Source organism: Schistocerca serialis, chromosome 7 (genome assembly GCF_023864345.2).
Source record: "Schistocerca serialis cubense isolate TAMUIC-IGC-003099 chromosome 7, iqSchSeri2.2, whole genome shotgun sequence".
NCBI classification, from domain to species: domain Eukaryota; kingdom Metazoa; phylum Arthropoda; class Insecta; order Orthoptera; family Acrididae; genus Schistocerca; species Schistocerca serialis.
Window position 1 is genome coordinate 316,193,344 of NC_064644.1, and position 20,980 is coordinate 316,214,323.

The window sequence follows — 20,980 nt, forward strand, 5'->3', positions numbered from 1 at the left end:
GGTTGCAGGAAAAATGTGAAGACATCGAAAAAGATATGATTGTTGGGAGGACAGACTCAGCATACAGGAAAGTCAAAACAACCTTTGGTGACATTAAAAGCAACGGTGTTAACATTAAGAGTGCAACGGGAATTGCACTGATCAATGCAGAGGAGAGCGCAGATAGGTGGAAAGAATACATTGAAAGCCTCTATGAGGGTGAATATTTGTCTGATGTGATAGATGAAGAAACAGGAGTCGATTTAGAAGAGATAGGGGATCCAGTATTAGAATCGGAATTTAAAAGAGCTTTGGAGGAGTTACGGTCAAATAAGGCAGAAGGGATAGATAACATTCCATCAGAACGTCTAAAATCATTGGGGGAAGTGGCAACAAAACGACTATTCACGTTGGTGTGTAGAATATATGAGTCTGGCGACATACCATCTGACTTTCGGAAAGGCGTCATCCACACAATTCCGAAGACGGCAAGAGCTGAAAAGTGCGAGAATTATCGCACAATCAGCTTAACAGCTCATGCATCGAATCTGCTTACAAGAATAATATACAGAAGAATGGAAAAGAAAATTGAGAATGCGCTAGGTGACGGATCAGTTTGGCTTTAGGAAAAGTAAAGGGACGAGAGAGGCAATTCTGACGTTACGGCTAATAATGGAAGAAAGGCTACAGAAAAATCAAGACACTTTCATAGGATTTGTCGACCTGGAAAAAGCATTCGACAATATAAAATGGTGCAAGCAGTTCGAGATTCTGAAAAATGTAGGGGTAAGCTATAGGGAGAGACGGGTCATATACAATACGTACAACAACCAAGAGGGAATAATAAGAGTGGACAATCAAGAACGAAGTGCTCGTATTAAGAAGGGTGTAAGACAGGGCTTAACAACTGGCCGGTTTTGTGCGCGAGTACTCGCGTCTGCTCAGGCCCGTACTCGCGAGCAGGTGCAAGGTCGCGGAGTGGGGAGGGAGGGGAGGGAGGGGAAATGTGCGCGCACGTTTGAATAGGGCCGCAGCGTGCCTATTGTATTCGCGCCGACTGTGTAACGTTTAAAGTACTATGATCAGCTCTTAACAGTCACTTCGCTGGTTAAGAATCATGTCAAGTCGCCGTTGTGTAACCCCAACCATGCTTTCACAGTTCAACCCCCCATTGGGAGGAATTGTATCTGTTTACTGAAAAAGATGGTGTTGCAAAATGTTTAGTATGTCACAAAACGCTGAATTCTTTTACGAAATTTAATTTGCAGCGACATCATATGTCGTACCACGCGAAAGACTACGGACGTGGAAAATGTGATTGACCAGATCGTGCACAGGAAGTTATTAAACTTAAAAGGAAGCTATCCGAAGAAGATCTGGACGACGAAGAAAAATCAACTGAGACAGCTCTCAGAGTGGGTTACAGAATTGCTTTGCTTTTAGCAAAATCCCTGCGCCCCTTAACTGATGGCGATTTAATAAAAGAATGTTTGGTAGTTGCAGCGGAACATTTGTGTCCATCTCAAGTTGAACAGTTTCGGATTGTACCATTATCTAACATGACCATTATGCGTCGCATACAGGACATGGCAGACGACGTCCAGAGCCAGCTTGCAAATATCTGTAAAGATTTTATGGCGTATTCTCTAGCTCTGGACGAAAGTGTTGATATCACTGGAACAACGCAGCTTGCCATATTTATTAGAGGGGTTAATAGAGATCTTCAGGTGAGGGAGGAGCTCCTCGATGTAGTAGCCATGAAGAACACTACTACCGGAGGCGATATTTTAAGTAGTGTTGAAGAAAGTGTTGAAAATATAGGATTGTCGTGGAATTCTTTAGTTTCAGTGTCTACAGATGGTAGAGGCATACACTAAGCTAATAAAATTATGTGGCACGTGTACATTCTCCTTTATTTGTTTCATTTGTCGCAGTAATAATTCGTGAGTGATATCCCTGCAGGTGGCCGCGGATTTACATCGACTGGCGGCAGCTGTTGTGTACCCCACGTGACTCTCCCCACTCTCCGCTCTGGCCCGGTAGTGGGGGGTAGCGTGCTCGCGCTGCTCAGTGCTCGCGCCTTGCTGCTCACAGCTTGCTCCGCGAGCACTTATGTTGTGAAGCCGTGGTGTAAGACAAGGCTGTAGCCTTTCGCCCCTACTCTTCAATCTGTACATGGAGGAAGCAATGATGGAAATAAAAGAAAGGTTCAGGAGTGGAATTAAAATACAAGGTGAAAAGATATCAATGATACGATTCGCTGATGACATTGCTATCCTGAGTGAAAGTGAAGGAGAATTAAATGATCTGCTGAACGGAATGAACAGTCTAATGAGTATACAGTATGGTTTGAAAGTAAATCAGAGAAAGTCGAAGGTAATGAGAAGTAGTAGAAATGAGAACAGCGAGAAACTTAACATCAGGATTGATGGTCACGAAGTCAATGAAGTTAAGGAATTCTGCTACCTAGGCAGTAAAATAACCAATGACCATGCAGAGAAAATCCCTGACTCCGCCGGGAATCGCACCCGGGAACACAACGCGGGAAGTGAGAACGCTACCGCACGACCACGAGCTGCGGACGGCGATGATGAATACACGCTTCGAATGTGCGTTCACCGTGATGTCGCCAAACACGGATGAGACCTTCATAATGCTGTAAACAGAACCTGGATTCACCCGAAAAAATTACGTCTTGCCATTTGTGCATCCAGGTTCGTCGTTGAGTACACCATCGCAGGCGCTCCTGTCTGTGATGAAGCGTCAAGGGTAACCGCAGCCATGGTATCCGAACTGATAGTCCATGCTACTGCAAACGTCGTCGAACTGTTCGTGCAGATGGTTGTTCTCACGCAAACGTCCCCATCTGTTGACTCAGGGATCAAATCTGGGCTGCAGGATCCGGTACAGCCATGCGGATAAGATGCCTGTCATCTCGACTGCTAGTGATACGAGTCCGTTTGGATCCAGCACGGCGTTCCGTATTACCCTCCTGAACCCATCGATCCCATACGATAAACCGCAATCGCGATAGGCTACAACCCGACCTTTATCAAAGTCGGAAACGTGATGGTACGCATTTCTCCTCCTTACACGAGGCATCACAACAACGTTTCACCAGGCAATGCCGGTCAACTGCTGTTTGAGTATGAGAAATCGGTTGGAAACTTTCCTGAATTCAGCACGTTGTAGGTGTCGCCACCGGCTCCAACCTTGTGTGAATGCTCTGAAAAGTTAATCATTTGCATATCATAGAATCTTCTTCCTGTCGGTTAAATTTCGCGTTGAAGCACGTCCTCTTCGTGGTGTAGCAATTTTAATGTTAAGAAGTCTGTTTTTCCATGACGACATTTCAACGTACCTGACATCCCATCGTCAGTTATTTACATTGATTTACGTGTCGTGAACACTGTTTCTGTACTAACGGCGATAATAAGTTTGCAATGGAAGTTTTTAAGACAGCTATTATAGGAGCCAATGTTCACAACGCATAAATACATCTACATCCACATGTACATACATACTCCGCAATCCACCATACGGTGTGTGGCAGAGGGTACCTCATACCACAACTAGCATCTTCTCTCCCTTTTCCACTCCCAAACAGAACGAGTGAAAAATGACTGCCTTTATGCCTCTGTACGAGCCCTAATCTCTCTTATCTTTGTGGTCTTCCTGGGTAATGTAAGTTGGCGGCAGTAAAATTGTACTGCAGTCAGCCTCAAATGCTGGTTCTCTAAATTTCCTCAATAGCGATTCACGAAAAGAACGCCTCCTTTACTCTAGAGACTCCCACCCGAGTTCCTGATGCATTTCCGTAACACTAGCGTAATGATCAAATCTACCGGTAACAAATCAAGCAGCCCACCTCTGAATTGCCTCTATGTCCTCCCTCAATATGACCTGATAGGGATCCGAAACGCTCGAGGATCATTCAAGAATAAGTCGTATTAGAGTTTTATTAGCGGTCTCCTTTACAGATGAACCGCATCTTCCCAAAATTCTACCAATGAACCGAAGACGACTATCCGCCTTCCCCACAACTGCCATTACATGCTTGTCCCACTTCATATCGCTCTGGAATGTTACGCCCAGATATTTAATCGTCGTGACTGTGTCAAGCGCTACACTACTAATGGAGTATTCAAACATTACCGGATTCTTTCTCTTATTTATCTGCATTCATTTACATTTATCTATATTTAGAGTTAGCTGCCATTCTTTACACCAATCACAAATCCTGTCCAAGTCATCATGTATCCTCCTACAGTCACTCAACGACGACACTTTCCCGTACACCACAGCATCATCAGCAATCAGCCGCACATTGCTATCCACCCTATCCAAAAGATCATTTATGAAGATAGGAAACAACAACGGACCTACTACACTTCCCTGGGGCACTCTAGATGATACCCTCACCTCCGATGAACACTCACCATTGAGGACAACGTACTGGGTTATATTACTTAAGAAGTCTTCGAGCCACTCACATACCTGGGAACCAATCCTTTATGCTCGTCGTGATGGCTGGGTGTTGTGTGCTGTCCTTAGGTTAGTTAGGTTTAAGTAGTTCTAAGTTCTAGGGGACTTATGACCACAGCAGTTGAGTCCCATAGTGCTCAGAGCCATTTGAACCATTTGAGCTTTATGCTCGTACCTTAGTTAGGAGTCTGCAGTAGGGCACCGAGTCAAACAACTTCCGGAAGTCAAGGAATATGGCAACCGTCTGATACCCTTCATCCATGGTTCGCAAGATATTATGTGAAAAAAGGGCGAGTTGTGTTTCGCAGGAGCGATGCTTTCTAAAGCCGTGCTGATGCATGGACAGCAACTTCTCTGTCTCAAGGAAATTCATTATATTCGAACTGAGAATATGTTCGGGAATCCCGCAACAAACCGATGTTAAGGATATTGGTCAGTAATTTTGAGGATCCGTCCTTCTACCCTTCTTATATACAGGCGTCACCTGCGCTTTTTTCCAGTCGCTCGGGACTTTACGTTGGGCAAGAGATTCGCGATAAATGCAAGCTAAGTAAAGAGCCAATGTAGTAGAGTACTCTCTGTAAAACCGAATCAGAGTCCCATCAAGACCTGGCGATTTATTTATTTTCAACCCATTCAGCTGCTTCACAACCCCTATGTCTTCCATACGGGAATCTGTACGAGACTCAAACGGCGGTATGTTTGTGCGAACCTCCTGCGTGAAAGCTTTCTCAAATGCTAAATTCAAAATTTCAGCTTTCGTTTAGCTGTCTTCCGTTGCCAGGCCAGACTGATCAGTGAGTGACTGGATGGAAGCCTTCGACCCGCTTACCGATTTTACGTAAGGCCAGAATTTCCTTGAGTTTTCAGCAAGATCTTTTGCTAAGGTATGACGCTGGTAGTGGTTGAATGCTTCGCGCATCGCTCTTTTTATAGCAGCACGAGTCTCTACAAACTTTTGTCTGTCCTCATTCTCCCGATCTTTCTTGTACTGAGCATTCTCCGAATTGCGCTGTTAAACCACGGCGGGTCTTTTCCGTCCGTAACCCAAAATTCGGCACATACTTGTCCAATGCGTGATTTACAATGTGTTTAAAATTTGCCTATAATTCTTCCACGTCCATCGCACCGGAAGTAAATGAAGTCGATTCACTTACTAAATGGGATGCTAACAACTGCTTATCTGCTCTTTCTAGCAAGGATACTCTCCTAGCCATCTTGACCGACTTTTTAACTGTTGTAACCATAGTCGTAATGACAACATCATGATCACTAATCTCTGTCTCAACACTGAGACCGTCGATGAGGTTTGGTCTGCTCGTGGCTACCAGATCTAAAATATTTCCATTACGCGTTGGCTGTCGATTTAGCTGCTCAAGACAGTTTTCGGATAATGTGTTCAAAAGTAATTCACACGACGGCTTGTATGTACCACCCGTAACGAATCCATAGACATCTCAGTCTGTACTAGGTAGGTTGAAGTCGCCTCCGACTTATATAGCATAATCAGGGTACTTCTGCAATACAGAATGTAGACTCCCTTTGAATGATTGTAGAACTGTCACGGTGGAACCTGGTGGCCGGTAATAACACCACACAATTAACTTTATCTCCCCTAGCCCAGTTAAACGTGTCCAGATAACTTCACAATCACACTCTTCTTCGACCTCAGTAGGCACAATATTTTCGCCAACTGCAATAAAGACACCGCCTCCTACGGTGTCTAATCTGTCTTTCCTATACACATTCCAAACCTCACTAAATATTTCAGAACTTACTATCTCAGGGTTCAGCCAGGTCTCAGTCCCGAGAATAGTTTGCGCGCCACATGCTTCCTGGAGGGCAGTAAATTCAGGAACATTATTCCGAACACTCTTTATTGCTAATATCTTGATAGCTGAAATGTCTTTACACTGAGCGTGTCCTGATTTCCCTGCCTGCACGTCGACTGGTGAGTGTTCATCAGGACACCTTGCACTGCCTAGCCTAAAAAAAACCCATGTGCACGCCACAAGTACTCTGCTACTCGAACAGCCGCTTCCTTTGTGTAGTGCATCCCTGACATATCTAGGGGCGTCCTACAATTCCCCACCGAATAGCGCAAGTCTAAAAATCTACACCCAAGACAGTCACAGAGTCGACGAAGCCTCTGGTTGAGACCCTCCACTCAGCTCCAAACCAAAGGACCCCGATCCACTCTGGGAACGATGATGCAAATAGAGAGCTCTGCTTGCACCTCGCGTGCGAGGCCAGCATATGTAGACATATGAAAATGAGGTCTACATAAACTTAATGTTCTCTCAAAAATGCGTGTTGGCGTTGCGTGTCGAGAATGTGCGTTGCCCCATAAACATCATCGTCACGGACGCTGAAGATTTGATTTTATTCCCGGGTTCGATTCCCGGCGGGGTCAGGAATTTCCTCTGCCTCATGATGGCTGGGTGTTGTGTGATGTCCTTAGGTTAGTTAGGTTTAAGTAGTTCTAAGTTCTAGCGGACTGATGACCACAGGTGTTAAGTCCCATAGTGCTCAGAGTCATTTGAACCATTTGATTTTATGCCCTAGGAGCGTTGCTGTAGCCATACGTGAGCAGGTGGCCCTTGAGCTTAAAGTTGTCACAAAGTAGTAGTTAGCTAACGTCGACGAGGAGGCTTACTAGTTCTGTGACGTCACTTCCTGGTATTTCATGTCGAGGAGATGTTTTGTCACGTGAAACCGAAAATGCGTTCTCTGACATTTAAGTGACGTGTTACGTAAAGATGAACCCACAGGATGCAAGAACGGCGCCTACGTCGTAAGGAGAAATCTTGACGTCCGCAGAAAGCGGGACGCCATACTGTATTTGTCGTGTTCAGTAGAAGTGGTTATGCCTAGCAGTTCACAAACGTATGCTGTTTCTAAGCACCAGCGTATTGAATGGGTCGAGAGCGAATAGTTATTAGTACCATTTGTTACAACAAAACGACTGGAAATTCATATAGCTGATGAAAGAATTTTGGTATTATTGCCTCGTTATAACTCGCTCGTTATGAGAGTGAGCCGTTTTAAGTAACATCACATTGACGATTCATGAAAAACGTGTCGTTATTGTTAGGGATTGTTGTAATCAAATTTAATTCTCAACATTTCGGCAATTAAAGCCTTTAGAAGACTCCAGCACAAAATACGAAGTTGCTAACTTAGTAAACTGTAACCTAACCTAATGAGTAAAAACCCATATTATGGCACGGAGGTTCGGTCGGTAGAGGGTTCGAGTCTTGGTTCATCAATCAAGGTGAAAAATCGTTGGCGTTTTCTAAAAGATAACAGGATTTACTTACGAAACTAATAGATATAATTTCTGGAATACTTGATGCTTTATAAATATAGGTGCATCGTTTGTCGGGAATGAGTTTCTTCGATTTGGTGTACTTTTGTCAGTTAATGTCCTTACAGTAAGGATATTTATCTTTTCTTTTTGTCTTATTACATCTTCACGATTATTGAAGTTGATATTTATGTTTGCCATAGAGAGAAGAACATGAGTAGGGTATGGACAAGGGAGGAAATGTGCGGTTGAATAGAGAGAACGTAGGATATTTCAAAAATGGTTCAAATGGCTCTGAGCACAATGGGACTTAACTTCAGAGGTCATCGGTCCCCTAGAACTTAGAACTACTTAAACCTAACTAACCTAAGCACATCACACACACCCATGCCCGAGGCAGGCTTCGTAGGATATTTATGCGCGTCCAATTTCGTGAACGAACTTTATTGTATGCTGACAAAATAAAGCCTACAGACGGCTCTGCTGACCCCTGACACAGCAAAATCACGTTTACAACTTCGTCCCCTGGGCCGATGGCTTAAGGAAGTGTGTCAGTCCGGTCCGCGGATCACTAAATTTTGCCGCTGTCTGTATTATGCTGTGCTGTCAGTGAAAACAGTTTTTGAGGGCGTTGCATTGTGTTTGACCGTTGCCATAATTAACTGAACAATGTTAATGATAACTGTTCCCAAAGAATACCTACTGACATGAACTGCATTCCTCTGTCGACTGCATTGTTCTAATGGGTAGGCCTTTACAGCGCTTAATACAGTTTTAGAGAGCCATGAATTTTTACGAATACGTTTGTTCTAAATTCCGTACTTGCGACTACCGAAGTATCTGGCCGCTTAATCATATTGCTCCATCTGGTGGAACGTTCTGGATATCGCAAATTGGTAGCTGCGTTATGGCCCGCCGACAGACTGGCGGACGGGCTACCGCCTACAGAACATGAGATAAGGGAAGGCGACGGCGCTGTTTTGCTCTCTCGGCCTCCCGCCTCAGCGGCCGGCTTGCGAGGCCTTAAATTACGCAGTTACCCCGCAGAGGCGACCGCATTACGCCGCAAAAAGCTCGCGACTCGGCGCGCGGCGCTGCCCGGCTCGGCCTGGGCGTCCTCCACATTCATTAGGCAGCCCATTAATCACAGCGCACTGCTGCCGCCCGTTGTTAATTCATTTCGAAACGAGCGGCGCGGGATCTCCTAGGCTTTCATCCGCGTGTTCTTCATATCCTCAGCGTCATTTCCGCTCCGCAGTTTTTCGGGACAACTCGGGAAAGACAAGGTCCTAATCACTGAAAAGGCATCTGTGTCGGCTAAATGTGGTTTACACACACAAAGTTATCAGATGACCCGAGTTTTTTAGCATCGGGCATTCATTCGAAAGGTCTGTCCCTTCAGTAGCTGGTCTCCTCATTTATAAAGGTCGGAACAGTTTCGGAAGAGCCTATTAGCAGTGTCTCAGCGCTCTGGAACACTGAAATGCATAAACAGGTGTAGTGCAATCGGTAGAAAGTATATTTGTAGTTCTGATACACTAAATTACACATGTGCAAAGGATTATTATTAAGCCAGTTTAACGTGAGAAACTATGTATTCATTCTTTCTGCTATACGCCTGATTACTTCTTTCGAATTTTCATTCTTTGTTCACCTATAGTTTCATATTTTGATTTAACTCTGCTCTTCTACGGAAGCTGGCCGTTGTGACCCAGCGGTTCTAGGCGCTTCAGTCCGGAACCGCGCACCTGCTACGGTCGCAGGTTCGAATCCTGCCTCGGGCATGGATGTGTGTGACGTCCTTAGGTTAGTTATGTTTAAGTAGTTCTAAGGCTAGGGGACTGATGATCTCAGATTTTAAGTCCCATAGTGCTTAGAGCCATTTTGAACTTCTACGTAAAGTACATGAGAAGTAAAAAGTGTGCTTCAACGTGTATATCATATGGCATGTAAACGGACAAGTCACAATAAGACCACCTATCGAAATCCTGTATAACCACCTTTTGCAGCGCGGAAGAGTGTAAATAAGGTTCCGGAAGGTACCGACGCGAATTCAGAGCCATGCCGACTCCAGTGCTACGACCAGCTCCTCTTGCTTTCTTGGTTGAGGATTTATGGCGAGAACAGCCCGGCCGAGTTGGTTCCGAGATTCTCGAGTAAGTTTAAATCTGGGGAGTTTGGTGGCCAGGGGAGTAAGGTAATGTCACTTTGACGCCTGTTGAACCGCGCAAGTACACTGCGAGCTGAGTAACACGTTACATTATCCTGCTGGTACTTGTCTTGATGCAGAGGAAAAACAGACTACAAGTAGAGCGAACATGGTCCCCGAGAACAGGTGCGTAATTTTGATCCATTGTGCCTTCCAGAATGATGAGATCATCCCAAACATAACGCTCCCTCCTCCGACCTAGATACTTAACGCAATTGTTGCAGGGTGTTCGCTTTCAGATATTTCACACCGTACACGCCAATGGCTGTCTGGTCATCTGAAAAGGCCACCTGCCACTCCTCAGTGGTTGTCCAGTTGCGCTACTGACGTGCAAATTCCAGCCTTTATAGCCGATGAAGAGCAGTTAGCACGGGCGCATGAACTACGCGCCTTCTGCAGAGATTCATAAGCAGAAATGTTTGCTGATAGGTCGTTGAGCAGACAGTGTTAGTAGCCCAATGACTCATCTGGGCGGCCAGTTGCTCAATAGCTGCATGCCTATTCACAGTCCTCATCCATCCGTGTCGTCTATGGGACGTGGTGTACCATAGTTACCTCGGCGCCGATTTTCGTTAGCGCTATTTTACCAAGGACGGTATACTTTAACCACTGTGGCATGCGTTTACAAACTTAGGCGCCTCTGAAATGCCTCATCTCATGCCCCCAAGCCAATCATCGTTTCCTGTTGGACGTCAAATAAATCGCTCCGTTTCCACATTACGACTACGACTACACTGTTCTCCGCGTCGCCCCGGCGTGTTTTATATACCACGCACTGCTGGTACTGCCACTTGCCGAGTGTGAATGGTTATTGCACGTTGACATAGGCGGTGGTCGCACTAATGTTACTCTACTGTACATATAATCGTCTGTTAAGAATTCATGTTAGTATTTTCCAGTCGTGACTTATTAAACTAATAGTTCGATAATTTTCACATTAGTCAACACCTGCGTTCTTTGGGATTGGAACTATTACATTTTTTTTTTTTTTTGAAGTCTGAAGTTATTGCACCTGTCTCATACATCTTGCTCACCAGATGGTAGAGTTTTTTCATGCCTGGCTCTCCCAAAACTATCAGTAGTTGTAATGGAATGTTGTCTACTCACTGGGCCTTGTTTCAATTAAGGTCTTTCAGTGCTCTGTCAAATTCTTCACACAGTATCATGTATCCCATTTAATCTTCATCTCCGCCCTCTTCAATTTCCATAATATTGCTCTCTTGTACATCGCCCCTCGTATAGATCCACTATATACTAATTCCACCTTTTTGCTTTCCCTTCTCGCTTGGGACTGGTTTTCTATCCTTTTCTCCAAAGGTCTCTTTAATTTCCCTGTAGGAAGTATCTGCCTTACCCCTACTGATAATGCCTCTACATCCTTGTATTTGTCCTTTATCCATCCCTGCTAAGCTATTTTGCACTTCCTGTCGACTTCATCTTTGAAATATTTGTATTCCTTTTCGCCTGCTTGATTTACTGCATTTTTACAATTTTTTCCTTTCATCAATTAAATTCAATACCTCATCTGTTACCCAAGGATTTCTACTGTTAACCTACTTGATCCTCTGCTTCCTTCACTATTTCACTCTCAAAGCTACCCATTCTTCTTCTACTGTATTTCTTTCCCCTCTACCTGTAAAACGTTCCCTAATGCCCTCTCTGAAACTCTCTGCAATCTCTGGTTCTTTCAGTTTATCAAAGCCCCATGTCCTTAAATTACTACCTTTTTACAGTTTCTTCAGTTTTAATCAACAGTTTATAACCAATAAATTATGGTCAGAGTCCCCATCTGCCCGTGGAAATGTTTTATAGTTTAAAACCACTGAAACCTTCAAATGTCTCCAGGCCTCTTTCAAGTATATAACCTTCTTTCATGATTCTTAAACCAAGTAATACCTATGATTAGGTTACACTCTGTGCAAAACTCTACCATGCGGCTTCCTATTTCAATGCTTACCCCCAGTCCATATTCACCTACTACTCTTCATTCTCTTAATTTTTCTACTATCGAAATCCAGTCCCCCACGACTATTACATTTTCGTCTCCCTCAACTATCTGAATATTTTCTTTTATCACATCATACATTTCTTCAATCTCTTCATCACCTGCGGAGTTAGTTGACGTATAAAATTGTACTACTATGGCAGACGTGGGTTTCGTGTCTATCTGGCCTAAAATAATGTGTTCACTAGGCTGTTCGCAGTAGCTTATCCGCGCTCCTATTATTTACTCATTATTAAACCAACTCTTGAATTGCCTCTATTTGATTTTTTATTTATAACCTCATATTCACCTGACCAGAAGTCGTGATCCTCCTGCCACCGAACTTCACTAATTCCCACTATATCTAACTTTAACCTATCCTTTGCCCTTTTTACATTTTCTAACCTACCTGCCCGATTCCATGCTCAGATCCTTTCTCCTGATAATAACGTTCTCCTGAGTAGTACCAGCCGGGACATCCGAATGGGAGACTACTTACCTCCGGAACATTTCATCCAAGAGGACTCCATCACCATTTAATCATACAGTAAAGCTATGCCCTCGGGAAAAATTACGGCTGTAGTTTCCCCTTCCTTTCAGCCGTTCGCAGTCGCAGGGCATCAAGGCCAATTTGGTTGATGTTGCAAGGCCAGATCAGTCAATCATCCAGACTGTAGTCCCTGCAACTACTGACTGTAAAGGCTTCTGTCCCTCTTTAAGAACTATAGTTTTGTCTGGCCTTGAAACAGATACCCCTCCATTGTGGCTGCACCTATGGTACGGCTATCTGTATCGCTGAGGCACGCAAGCCTCCCCACCAGCGACAAGGTCCATGGTTCATGACGAAATGAAAAGCCACTGCGGAGGGAGGATTGACTCCGCAGAGAACGAGAAAAGTGTTTTAGGGCCATGTAACAGCAACGACTCAATCCTGAGCCCTGTTCAGGGAATCACCACTCGCTCCCCGTGTGACAGGAAACATCAGGCAGCTATAACGATGAGCAAGGCAGTGTTTTGTGGAGCGAGGGAGAGAAAGCCACCCTGATTAGGAACGCCTGAAGTTACAGCGCAGAGTGCATCTCCAGGACGTAATGGGTTAAAGAAGCTACTTTTATTTAGCTACGCGGTCATAGGATGCGTGTCACTTAATGGCAGAGACCTAGAAAAACTGTTATTGTAGCAGGAAACAGTGAGCAATCAAACATTGCTGAAAAACATGGCCTTTTAAGACAACACCTTAGAAAGTGGAAGGGGAGCAGGAAGATTGGTGCATCTTTGAAGAATGTGGAATGCTGACAGGTTACTCATGTGCCACCAAACTGAATGTTTAAATAAATGACAAAACAGCTACCATTGGTTCACATATTCTTTAGAAGTGGGATTAAGGGGTGTGACCGTGCTGGCAGAGGTCCTACCACGCAGGTCAGAAAGTGAAAGTAGGAACAGAGAGGGAATACGTCGGAAGCATTTTGGAGCACCAAGACTAACATGTTGTTAAATGGTTAACCACCTGAAATACATCTAAGTGAGATAGTGTCTAACGAGACGACATTCTGTTGGTCAGTTGGTTGAGAATTAGTCGTCAGCCAGCCAAAATAATGCGACGCCAAAACACACATGACAGAAAGTTATCCTTGTCAGAAGCAATCCGCGCACAGTTGTTTGACAGCTAGATTTCTTTGGGGTTAGACTGCTCTTTCAGACATCTCCAGGCTCGTCTGGGACAAGAGTCTGTCATCCATCTGACTTAACTTAGACACGGACAAAGGGGACTTGTTTGTACAGAGCCAATGACTGATTATTCAACCATTTCAGTAGCAACTTGCATATTATGAGTATGGTGAGATCCATCCGCATCTGCAAAGCGAACTCTAAGGAAAGGCCAATTATTTGAAACGATGTTCAGTAATTTCAGTCTTTTATTCGCAGACATCTTTCCAGTTAGAGATTCCACATGCTTTCAACTGTAGCTATAGATTCACATGAATATCCTTCAGCAATATTTGCTTCCTTTATGTACTAACGTTCAGTAGTCTAGGTACGAGTTCCGCAAACGTAAATGTTGGGTCCAGATAAGCATTCACTCCAGTCAAATTTCAGACATTCTTTCCAAATTTTCGAAGGCATCAGTTTATTCATTTCAATTATCGTTCAGCCGGCCGTTGTGGCCGTGCGGTTCTAGGCGCTTCAGTCCGGATCTGAGCGACTGCTACGGTCGTAGGTTCGAATCCTGCCTCGGGCATGGATGTGAGTGACGTCCTTAGGTTAATTAGGTTTAAGTAGTTCTAAGTTCTAGGGGACTGATGACTTAGGATGTTAAGTCCTATAGCGCTCAGAGCCTTTTGAACCATCAATTATCGTTCAATTAGTTTATTGTGAATTGAAGTACATACATGTAATTAAATGAGTTCTCTGAAATCATTGTTTAATTTCGTAGCCAGATGTAATCTTTTATCATTCATCTAATGGGTGATGATTTACTTGCAGTGGGTATTTCAGGGTCTAATATACGCAATATACATTAAAAAACACAAATAGTGGACACATTCGATATCTTCCTGAAAAATCAAAATTACAAGAATATTATAAAACTGGAACAAAGCCAAAGTCAGGTCAGTCTACATCGTTAAGAAATTTATTCAATATGGTGGTTCTCCCTTGGCGATCCCATACCTCCTCTCCAAGGAGTGCAGATGTGGCTACATTGCATTTCTGCACCCGCCCACACATTCCTTCCTCTCCCCTGTTCCCCTCTCCTATCCACCTTTTCTCCTCCCATCCCCAACTTGGGAATTAGCAGGAAAAAGAATCTGTGATGAGCTGCTAGACAGGAAAGATGTATCAGATTTTGCTAAGGCTGTCTTCCCAATTCCACTTGTGAATTGCCACGAAAAAGTCTGGAGAAGAAGGACATAGCGTATCTATCCTGTCCTACTCCACTACTCCAGACTGAATGAATTAGAGGCACTCACCTTGGTGTATGGGGTGTATGGGGCTCGACTGAGCTAGTTCATGGAGGACGCTTGAAACAATCTTTGTTTCCTGGGGAACAAATAGGGAAGAAGCATTCCCCCCCCCCCCCCGCCATCACTTGAAAGTAGGCTGTAGAGTGTAGACAATAGGAATACAGGAACCCTACATTTGGTCACGTTATCATGATATGATGCCAGGGGATATAAGATGGGTGTGGTCTTAATCACAGTCATCATGGAAGAAAAATGATGTGACAACAGCAACCAAGATCATCTTCCACCTCCTCCTAGCAGAACACGCGTGAAAGTAAAATTTCTTTGTCTGTGGACACTTGTTATTTATTCTTCTTCGTCTTTGTTCAGAGACCTCCGCCATGTCTAGGCCGGCAGTAGCCTCTGGTTGTTGAGACCTGCAGTGACCTCCAGCATATCTGGGCCAGCAGGAACCACTGCCAGTTTGTTGGGACCTGCAACGACCTCCTGTCTGTCGGGACTGGTAGTGGCAGCAGCACTGTGGGATCCTGCAGCACACCTCACCACCATAATGGCGCAGGACAATCAGCTTCTATTATAAATCCCCCTCTTCTGTTTGTTTAATGAAGATACCCAGCCAGTCCCTGAGTCTCAGAAGAATTGTACTGGGGGACCTGGCGCAGGCCAGTACATCCCAGGATTCTGGTGTTACTGCAAGGACAGAGTATTGCTGTGACGGATCAGAAGCTGCCGATTCCTCAGAGTGCCCTTGTGTTTTTCACTCCAATATAATTTAATAGTTAGTGGTTCAAAGCACTTAAATATTAATATAGAACCATCAATAGACAGTGACTGGCGTGCTGTGTTAATGGACTGAAACGCACAGACAAATGCTAAAATGCGATTTACGGAGCTGGAAAGGGATGAAAAGAGTTGTGCAGAACCCCTCATCGTCAACAAATGACCTCCGCGTATTGTCCATCTTGTTCACCCCTAGACATTTACTATGCTGGCCTGACGATATCTACAACCTCACTGTACGGTGGAGAAGCACTTATGGTGAGATATGCAGCACTCCACTATTACAAACCTGTTCAGCATACGTATGGTGCCATCTGTTGAGTTGGAAATGATAAACAGACTGTGTATAAAGATATTGTTAACCATATATGTATGTATAGTGTGCCTGCAGACGATTTAGAACACTGAACCAATACGAGGTCAAAAGAAGCTGCTAAAGCAACACCCATCAGTTTGAGAGAAATACATGCTTAATTCTGTGCATACAAGAAAGATTTATTTGCTAAATTCTGTACAGGAGTGAAGATAAAGACAGATGCAATTGGTTTTTTAAATGTAGTATGCCCAGAGTATGGCTGTTGAATAACCATATGTATATTACCCCATTTTGTTCGTATCTCTCATAATAATGTTCCTGCTGTGAGTATTTTCATAACAGTGCGTAAATGCCACAGCAGCACCAACTTGTCTGAATCATATCATCTCCATAGTCATCATCCGCAGTAATTGTTAACCTGAGTGATAGACCAACTTTCACGTGTGTATATACCGTGGAGTCTTGTAGCTCACTTGGTGACATACATACTCGAATTTACAATAAAAGTTCATTGCACACCAAAACCAGATGCAGTTGGTATCGTGAGGGATTGGGTGAAGCATCCTCAACACAAAGACTTTGTTGGAAGCGACTGATCATGTGATGGGTAAGAAGACCAAAACAAAAAGAAGAAGAAGAAGTAAACTAGAATAGTCCTACCCGATAATACACTCCTGGAAATTGAAATAAGAACACCGTGAATTCATTGTCCCAGGAAGGGGAAACTTTATTGACACATTCCTGGGGTCAGATACATCACATGATCACACTGACACAACCACAGGCACATAGACACAGGCAACAGAGCATGCACAATGTCGGCACTAGTACAGTGTATATCCACCTTTCGCAGCAATGCAGGCTGCTATTCTCCCATGGAGACGATCGTAGAGATGCTGGATGTAGTCCTGTGGAATGGCTAGCCATGCCATTTCCACCTGGCGCCTCAGTTGGACCAGCGTTCGTGCTGGACGTGCAGACCGCGTGAGACGACGCTTCATCCAGTCCCAAACATGCTCAATGGGGGACAGATCCGGAAATCTTGCTGGCCAGGGTAGTTGACTTACACCTTCTAGAGCACGGTGGGTGGCACGGGATACATGCGGACGTGCATTGTCCTGTTGGAACAGCAAGTTCCCTTGCCGGTCTAAGAATGGTAGAACGATGGGTTCGATGACAGTTTGGATGTACCGTGCACTATTCAGTGTCCCCTCGACGATCGCCAGTGGTGTACGGCCAGTGTAGGAGATCGCTCCCCACACCATGATGCCGGGTGTTGGCCCTGTGTGCCTCGGTCGTATGCAGTCCTGATTGTGGCGCTCACCTGCACGGCGCCAAACACGCATACGACCATCATTGGCACCAAGGCAGAAGCGACTCTCATCGCTGAAGACGACACGTCTCCATTCGTCCCTCCATTCACGCCTGTCGCGACACCACTGGAGGCGGGCTGCACGATGTTGGGGCGTGAGCGGAAGACGGCCTAACGGTGTGCGGGACCGTAGCCCAGCTTCATGGAGACGGTTGCGAATGGTCCTCGCCGATACCCCAGGAGCAACAGTGTCCCTAATTTGCTGGGAAGTGGCGGTGCGGTCCCCTACGGCACTGCGTAGGATCCTACGGTCTTGGCGTGCATCCGTGCGTCGCTTCGGTCCGGTCCCAGGTCGACGGGCACGTGCACCTTCCGCCGACCACTGGCGACAACATCGATGTACTGTGGAGACCTCACGCCCCACGTGTTGAGCAATTCGGCGGTACGTCCACCCGGCCTCCCGCATGCCCACTATACGCCCTCGCTCAAAGTCCGTCAACTGCACATACGGTTCACGTCCACGCTGTCGCGGCATGCTACCAGTGTTAAAGACTGCGATGGAGCTCCGTATGCCACGGCAAACTGGCTGACACTGACGGCGGCGGTGCACAAATGCTGCGCAGCTAGCGCCATTCGACGGCCAACACCGCGGTTCCTGGTGTGTCCGCTGTGCTGTGCGTGTGATCATTGCGTGTACAGCCCTCTCGCAGTGTCCGGAGCAAGTATGGTGGGTCTGACACACCGGTGTCAATGTGTTCTTTTTTCCATTTCCAGGAGTGTATATGGACCATCATTCTAGGTTCATCCAGCTGTGGCAAGACAAATGTTTTAATGCCATTGCTAACGTACCCAGGGAGAGTCTGCATTGAACATGTATGCATATTTTTAAAAACTCGGTTTCCGCCCCTGTTTCATAATGTCGCTGTGGAAAACCTGGATCAGATTCTATAATTTCTTCATAGAATGAAGGCTTTCAAGGCAGATGTTGTCATCACTTAACATTTCCGGGCTGAGATGCCGTGGTCCGTACATAAGACTCTCCCCTGACGTTTCGCCTTCGACTGCGGAAGGCATCTTCCGAAAACAATCGCCGAACTGCAACGAGAGCGCGACTGAGCGCCGTATATATATGCCATCCATGTGCTATGATCTCTGATATTGCCCACTTTCTCAATTGAAATTAATCCGTTGTCACGCTGTTGCTGCAATGTTGACATCCATATCCTATCCAGCTTAATGCCTTCATCTTTTCTATTAAAATTATTGCAGTGTTTAGCAATCTCAATGGCCTCTCTGTACATTCGCGCTTAATAATGCGACGTCTTTGCTATGACGGTCGTCTCACTAAAATTTATTTCATAATTTCTGTTTTATTAATCACATGAGAGATGACGCATTTTAATTGAGTCAAACGATATAATACAAATTTCATTGCAGCCTTCAAACAAGACTGAGTTTAAATCCCCTTAATCAATCTCTTTAGGAACTGGCAAGTCATTCGATGCTGCACGGAGTGGCCGCGCTTTTAGAAGCGCCATGACACGGATTGCGCGGTCCCTCTGACCAGATGTTCGAGTCCTCCCTTAGGCATGGGCGTGTGTGTTGTTCTTAGCATACCTTACCTTAAGTTAGTTTAAGTAGTGTGTACGTCTAAGGACCAATGACCTCAGCAGTTTGGTCCCATAGGACACATTCGAAGATTTTGAACATGTCATTCAATGTATTTGTAAACATATATGGGGATTGCTGGAATCACACACAGTATGGGTTTCTTGGTATTTACAACACAACAAAACATGTATAGACCCAACTTCCTGCTTTATAGCTATGAAAGACGTGGGTACGTTAGTATACACAGCACCATGTACAAGTCTGCACACATCCGAAGCACTCCCCATGAGGGGATGGGTTCTCAGAGAATTCGTTGAAACGTAGATGGAAAATTTCAGTCTCTCAAACGTAAAGCTAAGAATCTAGAGATGGATACTGAGTCTGAGCAGTGCCGGCTTTAGTCGTATAGATTCTCCTCCAGAGATCTTACCCTCTCAGCACTCGTGATGTGGTCGCGAAGTGACGCGCGAGGGTAGAGGTGATCGGCCGGCCAAACGTGAAGAGTGATAAGCAGTGTATAACAGCGTGTGGCTGGTAATGGACACGAGAATCAACCTTGGAGCCGAATACTGTCGCGATGACAACGTCGGCGTTGCTGAATTGGGCTCCTTTTGGGATAGACTGCGTAGCGAAGGAGTTTGGTGATCGTTAGCCGATACATGTTGTCGGAAGTCCGGACTCGTAATTTACATTTCCGGTGCTGTTGGACACAGACTTCCACCTACGTAATAAGGTGACATCGTCGTGATTACGTCATTCGTTTTTGGCCCTCCGTGTTGCAAATATAGTGAACCTGAGGCAGATTACGGGCTGATTCTCTATAACGAAACTTGGTGTACAACTGATCTCGTGGATCGCCGCTACGAAACATGTTGTGCCGTTCTGACTGTAGTAATTCATATTGGCGTCTGTTATTTCGAGATTCTGCCTTAGCGTTTAAACCTTGGGGCTTACTATTTTTATTTCCTGATCTTAGTGTTTTGTGTGTTTCAGAAAGCAATGTCTATCACTGAACAGATCGATGCACCGATATACGCTCACTGCGCCAGATCTTTCTGCGGTCTTGAACGTTTGGGTCCATCATGAACGTGTAATTAGTGAACGTATAATCTACCATTTTATGCCTTTTCTTGAGGTAACATCACGTTATTGTGCTTTTAATTGCTTCTTTTAAGTACCTGTGGGTGTAGTGTGATTCGGTTATTGCTTGGAGGCAGCGAAATTTTTGTTCGGGGTGTTTTGGTACTAATTTGATGTGGTTTTATCCAGTATTGTTCTAAGCGCACTTCCATTCGTTCATGAGGATAGCATTATTTATTTAAGGACTTTATTGGGACGTAACATTTATTGGATCATAATTTCTTACGATTTGTTGTCTCTTTGAGTCTGGGTTGCAGGTTTGATCTAAGACTTTGGCCCCTCGCTTGCTCTCCTCATTTAGTAGGCTCTAATGTTCCGTTTACGTTCCAGGTACACCCAACAACAGTTGCCTGTTTTGAAGTTAATACTGTTTGAGGGAGTATACGTGATACAGTACAACGTCGGTACGAGACTTGTGCACCTCGCTATATTCCGCGTTCCGACAGTTAGTGGTCGAGCGGGACAATTGGCCGTCGTCCACGCTGTGTGTTGTGTACGGCATTCGCATCTGTACCTGGTTGGCGCCTGGAGCTCAGATTTAAGTGTCGTTTACTCGTCCAAGATTCACAAACATAAACAGAAATTTCTGTATATGTAATCATTGCTTATCGTTTCCTGGCGTTGGCTAGTTGTTTTTAAGATGAAAGACATGCATGTTTAAAGTTTCGTATTCTATTTATTCAGATACGAATGCACTTGTCAAACATGTCATTTGCTGTATGTAAGCCAGTTTTCTCAGTGTTCTGTTTGTCTTACGTTTAGTCTAAGAGATACTTGACACTGAAAGCATTTTATTGTAATCCTATTACTATAATATTATGTAAGTCCATTCAAGTTGCATTATCGTAAATCGGCTGCTGCCGTCTGATGGGTAACTAGTAATCACTATAA